Genomic DNA, 22,128 nt, shown 5'->3' with positions numbered 1-22,128 from the left:
AAACCCCAAAGCCCCCAGAGACAGCATTAGAAAGAATTCCACAGCCTTAACATGTTACCTTTGATTCAGAGCAAAAGAGTTATATCAACAGGAAATACCGTTGTCTTCTCTCAGTAGGGATGGCTGAAAACAGCAGCTGTTGTATGAACCAGCATGCTGACAAAGGGACAAAGGGACACATCTTGGAGCTGTGTGAGACAAGCAGGCAAACAGCAAATGTCATTAATTCCATTTCAGCCCAGAGCACGTTCAGATGGACTGGAGAGGCAAGGCCACATGCAGGGCAGGAGAGTTGGGGGTTGGGGCCTGGGGGGTGGGAAGGGTGGGAAGGGTTGGAAGCCACCCAGCAAAAATGCTGCACCTGTAAGTCCTTTGTGGTCCCCAATAGGAACAAACACACTGTCAGAGGAGGGGCAAAGCTAAGGCAGGACTGAGTAAAATCATCCTGTTTTTAACTAGTGAAAGGAACTTGACATAGAGAAGACACATTTTCAAAAGACCTACAACATGTCTCAAAGCACAAAGGGAAAAGGGAACATGAAATTTAATTTATCTGGTTATAACTCAGTCCTGTTTGCTTGTTAACAAATTCTGTTGCTATTAATGTTTTAGTCATCTACTAAGAGCAAAGTGTGCAGAGTTCTAAACGAATGAAGTTTTCCTATACTCACAACTCATTCATCCATTCATTCAACTTCATTTCTAGCTTCCTTTGCTGTTACATGTGGCCAAAGGATGGGATTCTCACCAACAAAATGATGTACTCCAACCCTGGCCCATAAACCCTCTTTCTCACAGTCCTTGCTCTTTTTCTTCATTTGACTGCTGAGCAGAGAGGATTTGTAGAATCTTCTGGAAGACTGAGCCACAAGACAGGAGAGTGAGGCCTTGAATGATTGAATGAGTAGAGTACAGATGCTCAACTGATTCCACAGCCCCATTATACATGTGAGAAATCAACATTTACTGTACTAAGTCATTTACATTTTAGGACTGTATGTTCCCATAGTTAATCTACCCAGACTAACAGGTGTGCGTAACGCAATGAGGGTAATAGAGAATGAATTATCTTAGTCCCAGGGAATCTGGGAAGGCATTGCAGGTGTGAAAACACTCAGTGGAGTGGAAGGAGGACTAGAAGTTTGCTGAACAAGCAATGGAGAAGAGAAGGGAATTCCAGCGGCAGGCAGGAACAAATGCAAGGGAAGACATCACTAAATAGCTAGGTTGTTTGGGAGACTATGTTTTAGTGTGCTTGGAGTGAAAGATGGCAGGTGAGACTTGGGAAGCCCCAGGCAAGTGAAGGGCAGGGATGGATAAGCAATGGCTCATGGGCCAAATCCAGCCTGTCCTTTGTTTTTATATAGCCTGTGAACCAACGATGGTTTTGATGTTTTTTTAAAATCAAAAGAATCCAAAAAAGAATAATAAGAAAAAGCCAAAAGAAGAATTTGTTTTGTGACACAATAAAAAGTATAGGAAATTCAAATTTCAGTAGTGATAAATTAAGTTTTATTGGAATACAGCCAAGCTCATTCATGTATATATTGTCTATGGCTGTTTTTACACTCAAATGGCAAATGGCAGAGATGAATATTTGTGACAGAGACCATATGGCCCACTGAGCCTAAAATATTCACCATCTATCTCTTTACAGAGAAACTTTGCCAATCTCTGCTTTAGAGTCTGGACTTCATCACGTGTGATAGACTACATCATGAGTCCCATATTTTGCTTCTTCTTGAATTCATACTCTGTTCAAGTGACTTTAAATTCCACACCACTGGATGGACTATATTTTCCTGCTTTGTTGATGTGGGCTTGGCCATGTGACTTGCTTTGGTCAATGGAACATGGGAGAAAGCAATAGTGTACCTGTTCTAAGCCCTGGCCATAATAGAAATCATGTTTTTGTATTTCCTTCTCGTATTTTTCTCATTGTCACCAGAAGGACACATCCCTCAGAGCCCAAGAATGAAAGGACTGTGGATCCCAGCTACTGCAACTAAAGCACAGACTCAAATCTGAAGCAGAGCCATTTGAACCAGTCTTCAGACCTGTTCATTCTCAGAGTGTTAATACGTGTTTAGAGTTGTATGCCAGTGAACTTTGGAATTGTTTGTTAAGCAGCAATAGCTGACTGATACATCATGTAGCCACTGTGGAGAGGAAGTTACTAGGTGCAAACCTCAACATGCTTCCTTATAACTAAAAGTTAAAGAAGATTAGCAAGTTAAGGTTGCTGAAACTTAATGCTAAAGGAATGTTATGTTAATCATATAGAAGTTAATCATACAGAAGTATGAAAGCAAAATTATTGTGAATTTAGGCAGAGAATCCTTGGTTCCTTTTCCTTTTCTTGAGATCTGAATTAGGTCCCTGACATCCCTTCCCCAGAGTTAAGTGGTCCTATGTTTTCATATAAATTTTCCTTTTCTCCTTTTTATGGCTGCTTATATTTGTTTTGGACTACCTCTGCTATGTCATCAACGGCTCTCTAATAGGGAGATGGCCCTCCCCATAGTCTGACCTATATAATTTTAGAGCTTGAAAAATCTCAAATTCATCTATCCCAGGAAATTCTGGAATATGAATCATACTATGAAATGCCTAAGAAAGGAGATGGGGTAAAACACCAAAAGTGTCTCTTCTAGGTTTCTTGGCTAATGCCTATTGGGTTGTCATGGAGACTGGAAGGAGATGGAGAACAGAGAAAAATTGGGGAAGATATTATCATATTGGGACAAATAGAAACTTTGTGGACATTTGCTTCTTGGAAATTAACTTAGGGAATTGTATCATTCACTAAGTTGGTTTCCTGATTATCACAAGGTCAATGAAATCCCCTCAAGAATCTATAAATTGGAATTTCTTCTTTCTCTTATTTCAGAGTCCAAGGTGCCGTGGCTAGGAGAAGAGGTATCCTGGACATGGTAACATTGAAATTTAAACTTTGGAAATTTGAATATCTATTTGTTATATTGAAGTCTCTCACTTTCTCCTTCCAGTTGCCATCTGCCCTCTCATCGCCAAAATTACGCAAATAAGACAGATACACAAACCCCCAGTCATACCCAAAACAATTAAATCACAATCTCTGGGGGATGAGACACAGGCACCAATATTGTTTGAAACTCTTGGGTGATTCCACAGTGCAGATAAGTTTTGAGAACCAGTGCTCTAAACGTTGTGCTTAGTAATGCAGTGTGCTACTCATCACAGGGGCACAAAGAGGCAGGCAATCACGTCATTGTAACAGTTGGGGGCATTTAGTCCAGATCAACACATGTATCAGATATTTTCAGTTTTAGAGTAACAGAAATCCTGACTCAAAGCAGTTCACCTAAGACCACTAATAATGGCATGCAAGTGGAAAGTTCAATGGCAGGATTCTTTCTGTTTCTCTATGCTGCCATCCATGGTGTCATCACTGGTGGTTCTACGGTTCTAAGAAGCACCTGAGGCTATATGATTTCTCTTCAGGTTCAGCCCAAGAGATAAAGCTTTCTTTCTCTCAACTATCAGGCAGTGTCCTGCCTTTGCCTTGGTTGGATTAACTTCGGTATATGCCATCCACCATGTACATATTAGATAATTGCTAGATGTTTTAGCCTGGGATGCTATAACAAAATACCACAGATTGGGGTGGGGCTGAAAACAACAGACATTTAATTCTTATAGTTCTGAAGGCTGGAACATTCAAGATTAAGGTTCCAAAAGATTTCGTGTCTGGTGAGAGTCCATTTCCTAGGTTGCAGATGACCACCTTTTCACTGTGTGCTCACATGACCTTTCTTTGGTGTGTATGTGTAGAAAAAGAGAGCTCTCATATCTCTTCCTCTACTTATAAAGATACTAATCCCACCATGAGGGCATCACCTTCTTGACCTACTCTAAACCTAATTCCCTCACAAAGGCTCCTACATCCACTTTGGGAGTTGGGCTTTAACATATGGATTTTTTGGGAGAGGTGGGAGACACAGACATTCAGCCCATAACACTAGCTAACTGGCCAGGAAACCCTCTTGTACTGATTGGCTTAGAGCGAGGTTACAACTTATCCCCGAACCAGTTACTAGGACAAGTGTTTTGTTTAGGCCAATTAGGACCCACTATTAGAAGGGGGAGGAATGGAGAATAATTCCACCTAGAAAACATGGCTGCCCCATAATAGGATATGATAGGAAGAAGTATGGAATAGGTGCAGTTTAGATGATAAACAGATTGTTCACTGAAGAGTAGAGACAAAGTAGAAGATCTTTTAGGTTATTTCTTGGTTCCTCCATGGTAGGAGACTAGAACTGAATTTCTTCGAAGAAGAGGAAGCCCTTCCACACTTTTTTTTTTTTTTTCCAATTCATGAGCCATGCAGAGAGATGATAAGCATCAAAGTCTGGTCATTCCTAAAGTTTTGGATTTCTTTCATCATCTTAACCATTCTAGGAAGAGGGGAGCAACATGGGTGTTTTCCACCCAGCCAGCCATAACGTACCAAGGAATCAGGAACTCCTCATTCATAAGCCCAACAGAGCAGACTCTACTCTCTTATTTTAAAAGCAATAGCTACTCTTTAAACCCCATTGGGAAGATATCAAGTTGCCCTTTGAATGTCCTCAACAATCCCCCAACCTCAGTAGAAGATGGCAGCTTCTCTTCTTGTGTGATTGGAGTAGATCCCTGAGGTGTATGAAATCCAAAACCACTAGAGATTAGTCTCTTGGCCGAGGTAATCTCCAGCCAAAATGCAAATACTCTTTATATTTATCAAGGAATCATTAACATCTTTAAATCCTCCAGTGTTAACTGGTGGATCATAGAAAATCAACGCAAGTGTCCCTTAAGAGAATCAAAGAGGAGGACAAGTGGACTGGTTTTCAACCTTAGCTGCACATTGGAATTTCCACCAGATTAATTAAACCAGAATCTCTGAGGATGAAACTCTGGTATCAATCTTTTCAAACTTTAACAGGATTCCAATGTTCAGCTTAGACAGAGATCTGGTCTTGATGAGGGCTTTTGGGAGACCTTCTCCTGGTGAAGTAGCTGGAAGGCTTTGGAAGCTGGAAGGTAGAGTAGGTGGAGGTGAAATTGGGATAGAACCAAAGGGAGGGATAGTGCTGGAAGAGGAGTTTGGTAGGTACCAAAAGCACTCTGTACCAAAAGAACAAAAATCTCCATCTTCACAAGTCAGCCTTGGTCTATACACAGTCTGTAGTTGATGAAATGATATGTCCAATCCTCTGGTATACTCTTCTCAAACTTTAATGTTCTACAAATCCCTGGGAACCTTATAAAAAATGCAGATTCTGATCCAGTGGGTCAAGAATCAGTCCCAAGACTCCACATTTCTACCAACAACTGAGGTTATGTTGCAGCTGATCTGCGGATGAAATTTGAGTAGCAATCATGCAGTATATTATAGGATACTACCATTTTTTTCCTGCTATAGGGGTATCAGCCTAATTTCCCCCTACTAACTTATAAATCAAATAGGATACTAAAATTCAACAAATTCCCTGTTTATTAAAGATAGAACATGACAAGGTGACACATTTTCTTCATAGGGGAGAAAAACTGTCTTTCCTCTACCCATCTTAGGTTCTCAGTTGGGTGTCTGTAACAAAAGCCAGATTAACAAGAGAAAAGCATACACATTTATTTCATATAATCTTTACGTGACATAGGAGCCTTCATAAGGCAATGAAAATCTGAAGAAAGAGTTAAACCTAAGTGTTTTTATCCTAGGTCTGATGAAGAATGGAAAGTCATGGGAAAAAATATTATGGAAAATATGGTCATGAGCTAAGGGGGAACCTAGGAAGGCTTCTTTGTTGAAATTCCCCTTAGCAGGGATCAGGATGTTCCTTTCTTCCAGGTATAGGGAAAGTACCTCAACCTCTCAGGAAGATGTTATGGCCTGCTTCAGGGGGAAAGTCAGAGTCCTTCCAGCACCTTCCATTTCTCAAACTACTTCAGGTTAAAGCATTCCATCTGCCGAGGTGCCCTATTTTGAGGGAGCATGTCCTGAACTCATTACCTCCTGTCCTGCTATCGAGCCAGACACGAGCACCTCACCTACAGGAACCTTTAAAGTTCCACTGGTACCATCTAAACTACACTTCACTGTTAATCCAGCCTTTCTAATTTAGTAACGTGGAGTTCCTGAATATTCATATACACTGAGATCGAAGCCCCGAAGTTGAAAAAGAACAGCCAGAGAGACAATAAAATAAAGAAACTCTTTTAGAAGGTTGTCACATGTCCCTTTGGCACAAATGACTCATGTGATAAAAAGAAATGGGGCGCGGGGAGCATAGATTGAGGTCAAGTACCTTAAAGGCTCCAATAAAAGGAAAATACATTTGTAGAAAGCTGAATTAACCCAAAAGTGAACAGCAGGACTTCTAGTTTGCTTAGCAAAATGGACATCCTGAATTAAACATTAACAGCAAATTGATCCAGGGCTGGTGACGTAATGCTGAAGTAAATGAGTTTTACATAAATCATATTCTTCTTCAGAATGTTGGCTTCCTACTGCCGTCAGCATTTTAGTCCAACTGTCCTCTGTCTGGATCAAAAGGAACATTCTCCTATTTTTTTTAAAGTAGCACAAAAGAAGCTTTAGATTTCTCCAAGGGCCATTTATAACAATAAGCACAGGTTAGCACTGCCTTCTCATTCAGAGACCATAATCTGAATTTGAATTGGATTTCAATAAAGTAGCATTTGGAGAGCAAATAGGAAAGTAATTAAGGTAACAAAAAAGGATGTAAAAGTATATGGTTCTCGGAATGCATCCTAAAAGCTCTTTGGTTTGAAGAGCACCCCTAGGTGGGATCCATAGAGAAGAAGTTGTGCTGAAGCAGAAGCAAGAAAGGGACTAGTTTTTAAAGATATATTTTAGTCCTTTAATTTTCTTTCAACTCAGCATGCGGTAATACACACATCTGTGCCATTAGAAGAAAGGATAAAAGCAATGCCCACATGCTTATCCCGGGGAGGCCTTTCCTGTGGGAATTAGCTCTCTTGATCAGTAAGCACAGAATGTGGTAACACAGTAAGAGCTGTGGGAGAGCTGATAACGGGTTTGGCTCCCACACTCTTGAAACACCTAAAGAGGTAATCTATTCTCTTACTCTTCACAACTGTTCATTCCCTCACTTCTTTGTAAGAGGACCCTTCTGCCCCACAGATTCGGAACTTGGCCACGTAACTTAGCTTGGCCAGTGAAGTAGGAGGAACTGTCATGGTGACAAAGTTCAGACAAAAGCCTTCAATGTGGTTGTGTGGTTTGGCTGAACCTCTTGCCCTTCCTCACTACTAAAAGTCAGGCAGATCTTAGCTTAAGGGTCCCTGAAGTCTGTGCCAGAACAGGAAGGCAAAGCAAAGCCCATCAGAGCTGAGCAAAGCCACAGTCCATGCACCTGAGCCACAGTTAACTTCTTACTTCCAACATGTAACATGAGTGAGAAAGAAATGTTTACGATTGTAAGCCATTAAGTTTGGGGGGATTATTTGTAACTGCAAGCAAAATGGACTAATATAGAAATTGGTATATGGAAATGGCATGCTGCCAAAACACTCTCTTCCTCTGTAAGGACCTATTTTAGCCAGAACACTTCCATCTTGGTTAAACAATAAACCTTGTTGTTTAACTCTTAAACTGTCCCTGCCCCCCTTCCCCCAGGGGACTTACTCAAAAACAAGTCCGGGAAACCAGCCCCAGGTAACAAAGCCCAAATACAGGGGTGGGTCAGGCCAGGAGGAGACATTTGATCAGTAGGGGGATGCATATTATCTCCCTAGCTACCAAGGAGTATGGGCCCCACCCTTTGGGAGCCTTTTGGGTGCCAGTTCTGACCAAGGTGATAGGCTAATTCAAATATTTACTAGGGTAAATTGTAATTCAATTAGTCACCTAGCATGACTGTGCAGCTTTCTCTGTGTGTTACAATTTCATTGGCCACCTGTGCATGGCCAGGCCCAACCGTATGGCCTTTGCCCTTAAAAGCTAGTCTGTAAAGCAGAGGGGGGTTGCCCTCTCCATAAGGAGTGGCCCTGACTGGTCTGTTTGGCGGTCAGTTCGATTCTTGATGCTTGGCGCGAAATAAAGCTTTGCTTGACCTTGGCTTTGTATCAGTCTTGCTCCTTTAACCACGGACCCATTATTGGGGGACCTAACACCTCCTCTCCATAATCTCTCTATTTGTACACACACACACATACACACACACACACACACACCCCAGATACTTGCATACATATAAATGAGTTGTTTTAATTTTATTGGTTTTATTACCTTGTTCATACGCAATTTTAAAATGTTTCCTTATTATCTCTAAGAAACAAACATTTATGAGGAGAATGCTGGTTAAGGCCTTGGATTGACAATGATCATGACTGTTTGAAAACTGGCTCCTATAAAATAGAGAAGTCAACAAACAAAACACACAGGGCCAAAATGGAGTCACTGACGCTAGTCCATGTCACCCGACTAGTGCTCAGTACCTAACCTAATTGGAGTTTCAACTTTTCTCAGGAATGTAGTTTCAACTGGTCCGTCAGGAATTTTCTGGTCAGCACTAATGTGGTAATCTGTCACAAGGACCCTCTCCATCCTCCAAAGTAAGATGAAGTAATCAGCCTAATAAGACTCCCTGCCCTTTTTTCCCTAAGGGAAGGTGACCTTGCCTGGAACAATACTTTCTGTTCTTTTGCTAATAACTTCCTTGCCAGGCCCTCCTTCCCAGGAAAATCTTCCATTTCATACAACCCTTGAGCTCCCCTCTACCAGCTAGATGCCATGCTGCCCAATTCATAAATCACTTAATAAAGCCAATTAAATCTTAGATTGACACAGTTGGATTTTTGTTCTTTAACGGGATAATAGTTTTTACATTATAAGATTTTTGTGCGTATAAAACAAGCTTAGTCACTGAAGGCCCTGCAAGAAATCCTGGCTGTTACAGAACACTCAGCAAGAACTATTCATATCTTATGTTCATGCATATTTGTAACATAATGATAAAAATAATGTGTATGGGTTCAGATTGAGTAGCCCCCAAATGTGCCACTTTGATATGCAGATTATTTCGAGCTGAAACAAGACCCAAAAATACTGAGGAAAAAGCCTTGACATTCCCCCTAATGTGTAGAAGAATTTTGCTACAACACCTGCTCCAGGAAGAGAGCCACCACCACTGATAACTACAATATGATATGAACTAGGTACAGGAGACAGGGAGGAACCTAGCAAGTCCTGTTTCATGAAATTCCTAAGTTCCTTTGTTTACTCAACATTCCCTCCTTCCATTCTTCCTGTGCATTGCCTTCCTTCCTTTTGAAACCCCAGATGCCTGAGCCCATTTCTGGTTCAGGCTGACATAGGCACCTCATTCAGCCTGTCTTTGGAATCTCAGGTTTATGTAAATTCCCCATAGCTAGGTAATTAAATTTGATTTTCACCTGCTAATCTGTCTCATGTCAATGTGATTCTTAGACCAGCCAGAAGAATTTTGAAGGGTAGAGAAAAACTTTTTCTTCCCAATGAATGTAAGTTAAAACTGGAAGTCTGTAAGGGTATTTTTCCTTCTGTAAAAGTTACATATCTCTGCAGCTAAAAATGAAACTTTTAAGCTTGTCCTCAGCAGCTGACTGAGTTTAGCTTGTGGCTTAAGGTGAAGAGAGATGAGTTTAGGAACTGATAGAAAACAGTGCCGCAGAACCATGTGTTTGTGTGTGTATGAAAGATAAAGAAGTCATAATTGTGTGCCCATTGAGCATATGTGACTGGCTGGTCAGATGTCATTAATGCAAAAGCTAAGGCAAGAGACGAACTATATAATGCTAACAGGAATGTAGAAGAGAGAAGTCAGAAACAAGAACAGTGCCTGGCATAAAATGGAACTCCATAATGCAAGACCTCTTTTTTTTTTAAGTTTTTATTGAAATTAGAGTAAGATAACTTATAGTTTAATATAAGTTTCGGGTGTACAATTTACTGATTAAATGCTTCCATGCAACACGTGGTGCTCATCACAAGTGCCCTCCTTATCCCATCACCTATTCAACCCATCCCGGTCCCCACCTCCCCTCTGGTAGCCATCAGCTTGTTCTCTAGATTTCAGAGTCTGTTTCTTGGTTTACCTCTCTCTTTTTCTCCCCTATGATCATTTGTTTTGCTTCTTAAATTCTATATATGAATGAAATCATATAGTATTTGTCTTTCTCTGACTGATTTATTTCATGTAACATAATACTCTCTAGCTCCATCCATATCATTGTATCTATCTATCTATCTATATCACATCTTTTTTTTTTTTTTTTAAATGGGCATGGAGACCAACTTGGGGCTTGAACTCATGATCCTGAGATTAAAACCTGAACTGAGATCAAGAGTTGGATGCTCAACTGATTGAGCCTCCCAATTGGTGCCCCTATACCAAGTCTTTTTTTTAATCCATTCATCAGTCTATGGACACTTGGACTGTTTCCATAATTTGGCCATTGTAGATAATGCTGCTATAAACATTGGGGAGCATGTATCCCTTAGAATTAGTATCTTTGTATTCTTCAGGTAAATGCCTAGTAGTACAATTGCTAGATTATAAGGTAGTTCTATTTTTAATTTTTTGAGGACTCTCCATGCTATTTTCCAGAGTGGCTGTGCTAGTTTGCATTCCCACCAACAACATAAGAGCGTTCCCCTTTCTCCACTTCCTTGTCAACACTTACTGTTTCTTGGGTTGATTTTAGCCATTCTGACAGGTGTGAGGTGGTATCTCATGGTAGTTTTGATTTGTATTTCCCTGATGATGAGAGATGTTGAGCATCTTTTCATGTCTGTTGGCTATCTGTATGTCTTCTTGGGAAAAATGTCTACTCATGGCAAGACATCTTTTCTACGCCACTTAACCATCTATCTTCAACTAAACTCATCACCCCTAGTCAACTGAACACGACCTGCCTCTGGGTTTGCTCTCAACAGCCAGATAACTCATGCTCATGTGATTTAAACTGCAAATCTATTTATCCCCCTTTACATTGTGATGTCAGGGTTATGTGATATAACTTGCCCCAACACCAGAATTCATATTATTCTTCTGGAAATCATTCATAAGGATATAATAAGTGATCAATATTCTGATTTATTTATAATAACATTAATAGCAGCCTTACCTATAGTAGCAGAACAAAGGAAACACTCTAACAGCAGAGAAAGGGTTAACTAAGTTATGGAGCACTCGTATTCTGAGATATTATGCAGCCATTTAAATTCCTGTTTTCAAAGTTCATTAAATGACAATGAAATATATGAATATAATATATGTTAGGTTTTGTTTTAAGATTAAAGGATGACTTGCACAATATAATCCTGATTTTATTAAAATTCATATATATGCATTGACACAGAGGTGAAAACTGAAAGGAGAAATATCAAAAATATAAATATTAATTATATCTAGGTATTGGATTTATGGGTCACTTGCATTATCTTCTTCCTTCTTTCATGGATTTCACATGATCTTTAATAAGCACATCTTGCCTTAATAAACAGAACAAGCACATTGTAGCTAAAACAATCTTATTAAAAAAATTTTAAAACCATTTTAATTTTTATTGAAAATTCATGTCAAAAACTGTTAAGTTAGGAAGTTGTGCCTTGGGATATTTTACAGAGTGAGTTTCAGGATACAGTTTCAAAAGATGCAGAGCTGATTGGAGCGACAGCAGTCCCAACCCACTCACAGCTAATGACTTGTAAAGTGAGCAAGGTGAAAATGTTCCTATAAACTACTGTAAATGAGGGAATGTTTGTTACTGCAAGAAAGTTATGTCAGATGATAATACATGAAAGTTTCATGACCTTGTTAGTTCTTCTCTTTACTTCTCCTTATAAGATTCATATAATGTTAGACTAAAACATTTTGGGGACCATCTTTTGCCTTCTTATTTTTCAGATATGTAAACTGAGACTCAAACACACAAAGTAACAAACCTAAAGACACAGTGATTTAATTATAAAACCAGGATGGAATTTTTTTTTTTCTCTAGGGCTCCTTCATTGTTTTTCCAGGGGATGGGATAACTGAGAGTTTATTGGGAAGATCTTGTATGTTGGTACCCTAACCATTATCCACCTATGTGCTCCCCCAACCCCCACCTTTTTTTTTGCAAGTCAGTGTACTCCTGAACAGCACAATTTCTGGCCTCCCTGATGTAGATTACAGGTCTGAACATAAAAGCTGTACAAAATCTACATATGTAAAATTTTAGGAACTCATTAAAAGTTATTAAAGGATACCCACACAAATATTTATGGTTAGAAAAGACAAAAATGAAAATCAAAACAATATAAATACACCACTTCTCTACAAATTGGTCTGTAGAATCACGGTGACTTCAGCGAAAATCCCAACAGATTTATTTTTTAGAATTCAAAAGTTTATGTGGAAAAGACTCAAACTTGTCTATATATTCATGAAGAAAAACAGAATAGGCTTATTTACTCTGGGGGAATATCATTATTTAATAAAGCCAAAAGTAAGATAATTAGGATAGTGAGGAATTTATACTGGAATAGAACAAATAAAGCAACAAAATAGAAATTTCCAGAAACAGATACGAAGATAGCATTACAAATCAGTGGAGAATAGATGAGCTTCTCAACAAATCGTGGTATGACAGTTAATCAATAAAGAAAAAAATTTGGATCCTAATCACAGATCATCCACACAATCAGATCTAGGTAATTTAGAAACTTAAGGGAGGAAAGCAAAACTTGAAAAAGTCTAGAAGAAAAATAGTAAGACTATCTTTACAAGTTGGGGGTAGAAAACAATTTTATAAACTACATATAAAAGTATGGACTACCAATGAAACAATTGATAAATGTGACTACACTCAAAAAATTAACAACTTCTGGTAATCAAAATATGCTATAACGAAATTGAAAAAGTAAGCCACAAACTTGGAGAAAATATTTCCAAATTATATGACCAACAGAGAATTAGTATCCAGTATACACTAAGAAATTATAAAAGTCCACATAAAGATATAAAAATCCATGTAAGTCCATATAAAGATAAGCAAACCAAGGGAAAATGATCAAGAGACTTTTACAGACGGAAAAAAGCTCAATGACCAATAAATTTATAAAAATATGCTTGATCTCATTACATTTCAGAAAAATTTAAAGGAAAACTACCACAAAATGTCTTTGGATTCCAACAGTGCTATGGACTGAACTGTGTAGCTGCTCCCCCCCCCACCCCGACCAAGTTATATGTTGAAGTCATCCAGTGTGACAATATTTGGAGTAAGGAAGTAACTAAGGTTAAATGTGATCATAAATAAGACCCTAATCTGATGAAATTAGTGTCCTTATAAGAAGATGCACAGAGAACTTTCTCTTTCCCTCTCACTCTCTCTCTCCCTTTCTCCTCACCCCCAGCCCACCATGTGAGGACACAGTGAGAAGGTAGCCATCTGCAAGCCAGGAAGAGAGCCCTCACTAGAACCCAACTGTGCAGGTACCCTGATCTTACACTTCCAGTCCCCAGAACCATGAGAAAATAAAGTTTCATTGTTTAATCCACCCAGTCTGTGGTATTTTGTTATGGTTAACTCAAGCTGAGGCAACCAGATAGGCAAAACATTTTAAAGTCTGACAATACCAAGTAGTGTGCACATACATGAGTGAGGGGAAATCTTATAGATTCCTAGTGGAATCAGTACTTTGGAAAACATTTGGCGCTACTCAGTAATTTTAAAGATAATCTAACCCATAACTCAGATATTCTACTTCTTGCTATTATCCTAGAGAATCTCTTCTATGGGCACACAGGAAACATAAAACCTTCTTAGCCACATTTTTGCAACAGAAGGAAACAAAACAAAACCAATAACAGCAACAACAATAGTAAAAATAATATAAATACCTGTTATAGGATAATGGTTAAGAACATTCTGGAATAATAAATAGAACACTAGGGGCGCCTGGGTGATGCAGTCGGTTAAGCGTCTGCTTTCGACTCAGGTCATGATCCCAGGGCCCTGGGATGGAGCCCCGAATCAGTCTCCCTGCTAGGCGGGGTCTGCTTCTCCCTCTGCCCCTCCCACTCTCTCTCTCTCTCTCTCTGTCAAATAAAAAAATAAAATAAAACCTTTTAAAAAATATATAGCACACTACATAGCAGTGAAAATTAACAACCTAGCACTAATTCATCAGCATGTGTTAATCATAGAAACATAACATGGAATAAAAAAGCAAGTTGGGAGTGCCTGGGTGGCTCAGTTGTTAAGCATCTGCCTTCTGCTCAGGTCATGATCCCAGGGTCCTGGGATTGAGCCCCACACTGGGCTTCCTGCTCAGCGGGAAGCCTGCTTCTCCTTCTCCCACTCCCCCTTCTTGTGTTCCCTCTCTCACCGTGTCTCTCTCTGTCAAATAAATAAATAAAATCTTTTTTAAAAAGCAAGTTGCAGAAGAACACCATTTATAAGAATTTTTACAAAACAATTCAACTAAACCATTTGCATTTAATTTTTTTTTTATAAGTAGGCTCCATGCCCGGCATGGGGCCCAACATGGGCCTTGGACTCATGACCCTGAAATCAAGACCTGAGCTGAGATCAAGAGTCAGATGCTCAACCAAATGAGCCCCCCAGGTGCGCATAAGCCATGTGAATTTTAGGAATGTACATCTATGTCCATATTGGCCACAAAAGTATTAAAGACAAACAACATAATAATACAAACACTGAAATTAGATAACGACTACCTTGGAGGAATAAGGGAGAAGGACTCAAAAAAGGACAAAGAGAGGCATTCAAATTTTGGCAATGTTAAATTTCTTAGCTTGGTAATTGGTACACGGGAGTTTCTTTGATTAATAATTTATATGCTGCACATGTTGATTTATATTTGCCAAATATTTTATAATAAATGACAAGATTAAAATTATTGGCAAGTGTATTTGGCAATTATATGTGATTTTCTTAATTAATGGGTACATGTTCTTAAGTACTTCTAGACCACACTGGAAGAATGTAACTAAAGGAACAAGGTATGTGACTCACAACAGAATTTGAATCTGACTAATTGGAACTAATTGCTGAGAGGTACCCTGCGAATTGCTCAATTTTATCATTAAGTACAGGGAATGAGAAGCTACCATGAAAAATCAATGAAACAATATCTCAAAATGTACCTTCTTGATTATTCAATGATTATGTTTAGCTTCAAATAATTATGAAAATTGAGTAGTTCTTATTATACTGGTAGCACTAACGCATTACCTAAATTTGCTAACAGAAAAAATTAGCTGGTGACCTGAATAGGGAACACCTTTCTTGTGATATGTTAGCACTTGTAAAAATGATTAATATGTCTCTTTTGAAGAAAAAGATGTGTAGACTCCTTTTGTAAGACATTTTCTTGTTAAGTGATTATTGCATACCAGCTAATATTATACAATAATAAATATTGTGTAATATAAAAACATCAACCCTGGAGGGAAAAAAAAGTAGTGCTAGATTTGTTTCAAAATCCTGTACTGAGCAGAGTCTTCCCCTCCTTAATAAAACTCTGAGAAATGATTGGAAAGATAGAAGATAAATTGAAAAATGCATAATTAATCACAAAAACAAAAAGAGGACCCTGTGTAAATCAGAAACTCTGAGAGAGTTCCGAAAGATAGAAAACCAAGGGGATGTTATTGCGAAAGGAAACAATAGGCCCAAATGCTCGGAATTGAGACTTCTATCAAAAGGAGAGAACACCACCAACCTTTCTTCATTCCTGGATGTCCTTGATACAAGCCACAGAAAGGGTGGGCTCCAGTGTGCTGGCTAGTGAGATGCAGCAGCAAGACTAGTTGGGGATATTCCTGCATGAGAGGAGCCACTCATTAGCAAAGGGGAACATCTGTCAGTCTCTTGTGGGACGGATGAGCAAGGGAGCTTAAGTCCAAGAATAAAGTAGCACTCCCAAGAAGAATGGGGGAAACCAATCCTAGAAGAAACTGCGGAGGGTCAGGGCTCAGTTGCTCATCTCTCCAGCCTCTAGTTTGACTTCAAATGCATTGAAGATATAATTTGGTGTGCAATGTTGGGGGGGTCCTAGAATGGACCGTCAAGAAAGAATTCTTGAGATGTCTTTAATGCAAAAAACGTGGTTTTATTAAAACACCAGGACAGGAGCTGTGGGCACAAAGAGCTGCACTAGGGTTGTAAGAAGTGACTGATTATATACTTTTAAGTTGGGGAGGGAGTGGTTAGGGATAGTGGAAGTCTGTAAGGAATTTGGGAGGAAGGTTTTCAGGACTTTGACAGACTGGGTTGCTATTAAGATAAGGTCGTTTACAACTGTCTAGTAAGACCTTAGTCATGAGACCCTTCAGATGTATATCAGTGGACCACACGTTCAGAGGATGATTGCTAACACACAATCTCGGGTGGGGGGTTGGGTAGAGATAAAGAAAGTTTCCAAAGGGATTTTTATAGGATCCTGGAGGCCAGTCTAATGTCAAGCTAAGGTTGCTTTTTGCGTTTAGCAAAATATTAACATTGACACCATTCAGTTCCTGGAGCAAGGTCACTCTGCCTGTCTCAAGTACTTGTCAATGGGCTGCAAGTTCTAAGGACATTTAATTTTTTTTCTACATTTCTTTTGCTTTTGTTCTGCATACCACAATTCACTGCAGCATCTCGTGTCTATCTTGAGATCTTGATGACAAAGTTGAGTATACAAGTCTAAATTTCTATACATTTAATGAAAGCCAGTTCTGAAAGGGAGACAACAAACCCAGCAAATAATTTACATCCAAGGAAATAGAATAAGAAGAGCGGATGGGATGGGGTTTTAAAATAAGCTTAATTGGTATCCACAGAGAGTGAAAAGGCTTTGTACCTATGCAGAGCAACAGAAAGTTAACAAAAAGTACTAAATTGCAATCTTAGATATTAAAAATAATAATTACAAAATAAAAACATCAACAGAACAACTATGTAGCAGATCCAGAAATTTCAATATCCTTAAATATTTTTGGAAAGGGACAACAGAGATAATGGAAGTATGATTCAATATGTGAGGATTTTCCAGTGGTAAGTAAAGAATAGTCTAGAGACTAAATGGCACAACCAATTGCTGAGCAAAACAAATCAAACAATACTCTCCCTACTGCAAACACACACACACACACACACACACACACACACACACACTATGTCTATACATGTGCATGTATACATTTAGACATGTCATAATGAATTTTCAGGCCATCAGCATTGAAGAGAAAATCCTAGAAGCTTGAGTGGATTAAAAAATACACAAAAGTATACAAATTATACTGATATGAGGATAAGCATTAGAAATTATGGGTTCATATGGTAATTGAGCAATATCGTCCAAGTGCAGAGCAAAAAAGTCACTGTGACATTAGAAATTTTCATCAAGTTAAAATAACAGTGACATGTGACAGCGAAAGTAATATTGTGACTCCAAAGTGCTGTACCAGAAACTAATCCATTTGGAAGCAATAAAAAATGTATTTGAGCAGGAAGTAAAATGAATACAGGGGAAGATAGTAGGGTTCAAGAGACCGGGCTAAGCAGAGAAATTAGTAAGACTTCTTGTTAAGTCAAAATAAGCATTAATGATACATTTCAAAAGCATACTCCATAATACATCTCCACATCAAGGGGATGATGGAGAGAGAAGATAAATCTGAGCAGGATAATTCTTTTGGTTTATTCAGGGAAGGATATTTATACCAATTTACTGTAGTTCAGAGTAGGGCCAGTAAAACTTAAACCATCAAAGAGCTGGAAGAAAAAAAAAAAAAGAAAGAGTAGCAAAAAAAGAAGCTATAGTAAAAAGAAAAGAGGAAAAAAGAAAAAGATGGCCACAATATATGATAGATCTAAATAATATTAATACTAAAAACAAATGTGTCTATAAACTATGATCCAGATAAGTACACACTTGAATGAAATGTATCAGACACAATGCCACAAAAATGAAAGGACTCAAAAAACTAAGGTAAGTCACTTACCTCCAACTGAGTCCCAAAGATAACAATTAAAAACTGGAAATATGTATTTTAAGGAAAACCATTTTGGAAGGGTGGTGAAAGAAAAAAGCAGGAAGCAACCAGATAGAAGTCGACCCTTGAAAGAAAAGTGTACTGGGTTAAATTTGCATCTATATGACTTTTTTAAAAAAAAGATTTTATTTATTTATTTGACAGATAGATCACAAGTAGGCAGAGAGGCAGGCAGAGAGAGAGAGGAAAGAAGGCTTCCTGCTGAGCAGAGATCCTGATGTGGGGCTCAATCCTAGGGCCCTGAGACAATGCCCTGAGCTGAAGGCAGAGGCTTAACGCACTGAGCCACCCAGGTGTCCCACATTTTTACGACTTTTTAATCACAGGGACTTTGGGCAGGCCCAAGCCCAGAGCTTGAGGACTGGGAAAGAAGGGGTCCTTGGTCTGAAGGAGGGAGACGCAGAAGGGGGAGACCCAAAGTCTGCATATTAACTCTACTCACATCGGGTAGACTGTGCATGTGTGAGTGAGATTCCAAGATTCCTAGGAAAAGCCAAGATCTAGAAGGCCCAAGAAGCTGCTGCTTACTGCCAAAAAGAGTTTTGAATTTGAGTCCAGCCAAATTAATTGCCTACTAGAATAAAAATCACCCCTTTTCCAGGGAAGGTGATAAAATCTACAACCTCTACAATATTTTTTCTAAATTTGGTGAAATGTTTTAACTCATGTAACTAAGGAACTCCCTGAACCCGAGATAGAATGAATTAAAAAAAAAAAAAACACATGCAGGCACATCATGTTCAAGGTGCTGAACACCAAAGGTAAAGAGAAAATCTAGAAGGCAGCCAAAGAGAAACAAGACATTTAACACATTGCAATGATTCAAATAATGATTAATCTCTCATCAGAAAAAATAGAGGCTAGAAGATGTAAAATTGAAATCTTGAAAATGATGAAAGAAAGAAAAATCAATGCAGAATTCTATCTAAACATCCATTTAAAATGAAACTTATTTTACCTTCTTTCCTTGCTTCACAGCTGCCTTCCTTAATAATTTAGTCCAAAAACAATACAAGGTAGTTGTTTGCAAGGGTCACATTGGAACCTACAGGGGTGAGAAGGACCCCTGTGGAGGGGTAGTGTCAGCCTAGACGGTGATGTCCATCCTTGAGTAAGTTAAGAAATGTGTCTGGGTGAGAGCAGAGGTTTTGATGGGAAGGTTGGTTACATACCAGGGAATTGACCCTATAAGTAAATATATTGAAATAATTGGGGTCAATTTTCTCAGTGTTGGATAAAGGAGGTATTAATATTCAGGGAGAAATTTAGGCTGTACTTTATTGTATTGTATTGGAATTGGAGGTACCAGTGTGAATTCAAATATACATCATCAGTAGAAATAAGCATGTATAGTATCTACCTCTTGGTTTTAAAATACAGTTTTCCAATAAAATGAACCAGGACTCCTTAGAGAAAAGGCTAGATCAAGGTCAGGACAGGAAAATACAAGATTAGCTTGAAATACCTCATTGACACAGAAGTAACAAGTGCTCAAAACACTTATGGGATATTCCAAAAGGATACAAGTAGCAGTTTGAGGACACTTACTAGTCAAATCAAGAATAATTTGAGCACTGCAATAAACAAAGAGATTAATGGATGACTTATTGAATAAGAGTCCATAAGCCTATACTAGTGAAAGAACATGAATGGATAAATAAATAAATGGTGGAAGCAAAAACTCTTCCTTACAGAAAAATGCCAACCAATAAATACAAAATGATGGGGTTAGAAAATCATCAGTGAAAGTTTAAACTAATAGGTAAACATCTGGTGAAAAGAAGTATCTACCCCAAATGGTTCATGAATATAAAGGGGATAAATAACTTCACAGTGGAGAGCTGGAAGACTCCACTTTAATCAAGTGATCAAAGTTAATGCCATGTATACCGGGGCAAACTCTGCCTTCTGTCATCATATACTGAGAAGGACACACCACTCAGATGGTATTCCTGCCAGTAAGGAATAACCTTACTCACGAGGAAACATCACAAAGAGCATTCTCCAAGATTATTGGCTGTTATCTTCAACAACATCAGGAATAAAAAGGGACAAAGAGGCTTGGGGATACAGAAAGTTGGAAAGAATGTCCCTACCATGCTTTTGGACAAGGACAAAAAGCTGGGGACACTGCAAATTCACGAGTTTCCAGAGCCATTGGAAAGCTGGTTTTCGAGCAACCATTGACCCAAGAGCCACGAAGAGGCAGGCCCTGTTAGGGCCAATGAGAAGCAAGCACTGATTTAAATGGGGTAGAACCAACCACACACCAGTAAGAAGAGTTCAAATAGGATAGTTTGCAAATTTACTGAGGTTTTGTGTACACTGATGATGGAGTATGAAGTCTCTAGGGACTGCATAATTTGGTGAGTCAGAATCCCCTTCGCAATTTTTCTCCATGCCCTACCTCCAGGTGCACATAAAATCGATTAAAGAGAGTATGAAGAAGATGTTCTTTGTGGAGCAGGTGGGATGGAACAGCAAGCAGCTGAGGAAGGGGCACAGACCCTTCTCCTCTCTGCTCCCCATTGAATGAGATCCTGTCTTAGAAGTTATAGAACTGCCATAGAAATTCACTGAGTCGGGGTGCCTGGGTGGCTCAGTGGGTTAAAGCCTCTGCCTTCGGCTCAGGTCATGATCCCAGGGTCCTGAGATCGAGCCCCGCATTGGGCTCTCTGCTCAGCAGGGGCCTGCTTCCTCCTCTCTCTCGGCCTGCCTTTCTGCCTACTTGTGATCTCTGTCTGTCAAATAAATAAATAAAATCTTAAAAAAAATAAAAGAAAGAAATTCACTGAGTACTTTCAAAGTGAAACTTGTATTGAAATCAAATAGCATAGAGGCTAAGTGGGGGGTGGAGCCCTTGCAGGTACAGTGTGGTCTTAGGTCCTGTGGGGTCACAGAAGGATCGAGGGTGTCTGAGTGTAGCAGAGCTTGCAGGTATCAGAGCAGGGAAGCCAAGCCAACTACAGAGATGGAGCCAAGGAGTGAACTCTTAGCTTGGGGTTACCTTAAACTGTGATCCATGGCACAGTTGGACCACTGCTCTTTGAGCAGGGACCCCACAAGTGGCAGATCTGGGGAGACTCACCTTCCTTCTCTGGAGGCAGGAATCTGCTGGGTTTTGAAACTCCAAATGGGACTGTGTACCAGAGACAGAAACGCTTGGTCATAGACTTGGTGAGCTCAGAGCACAGCTGGAAACCAGGGAGACAGGAGTGATTGACTGCTTTTCTCCAAGGGCGTACTGAGGAGTTGGGGTCCTGAGTTCTTGGCTCTTCTGGGTTGGAGGCTGGGAGGCTGCCATTTTTATTCCTATCCTCCAGAGCTCTTCAGGGAAGAGCTCGGAAAGCGTTCAGGGAACAAAAGCTCCTGATATGGAACCCAAGCAGATTACTTAGCCCTGCCCCTGGCAAGGGAGGTGCAATTCCACCTGGAGCAAGGACACATGAGAATCACTACAACAGAGCCCTCCCCCAGAAGATCAGCAAGAAATCCAGCCAAGACCAAGCTCACTGATCAAGGAGAACAGCGGAATTCCAGAGGAGGGGAAAGCAAAGCTTGGAATTCATGGCTTTCTCCCCATGATTTTTAGTCTTGCAAAGTTAATTAAAATTTTTAAATTTTTTTTCTTATTCTAATTTTTTAAACTTTTCCTCTTTTAAAATTTTAAACTAGTTTATCTTAACAGTATCTTAACAATACCTTTATAAAAAATCATTTTAAACCTTCATTATTATAGACATATTTTATCCTTCATTGTATCTACCTTTATTTCTTGTATACATATAGCGTTTTTTTTCTAAAAAATTTTGGGATACAATTTCTTCTAATAGATAAAAATATACCCTAAATCTAGCACAGGGCTTTTTTCTGGTCTCCAGCCTGAGGAATTCTCTCCACTTTCTTTTCTTTCTTTTTCCAACCAACTTATCTTATTAATTACTTTTTAAGAATTTAAAAAAAAATTTTCATCCTTACAGTCATATTCCACCCCTTCATCATGTTTACCCTTATTTTTGTATAT

At 39.1% G+C, this 22,128-nt stretch overlaps 1 long non-coding RNA gene across 1 annotated transcript in view; it reads right to left on the bottom strand.

Moving 5' to 3' along the window:
* The window catches only part of LOC132007763 (uncharacterized), a 159,706-nt gene that overhangs the window by 83,697 nt on the left and 53,881 nt on the right, over nt 1-22,128 (bottom strand). The gene's annotated exons all lie outside the window — the stretch shown is intronic.

The sequence above is a fragment of the Mustela nigripes genome, chromosome X, assembly GCF_022355385.1.
Source record: "Mustela nigripes isolate SB6536 chromosome X, MUSNIG.SB6536, whole genome shotgun sequence".
Lineage (NCBI taxonomy): Eukaryota > Metazoa > Chordata > Mammalia > Carnivora > Mustelidae > Mustela > Mustela nigripes.
Note: the sequence above shows the minus strand (reverse complement) of the source record. Positions and strands in the feature narration are given on the sequence as shown.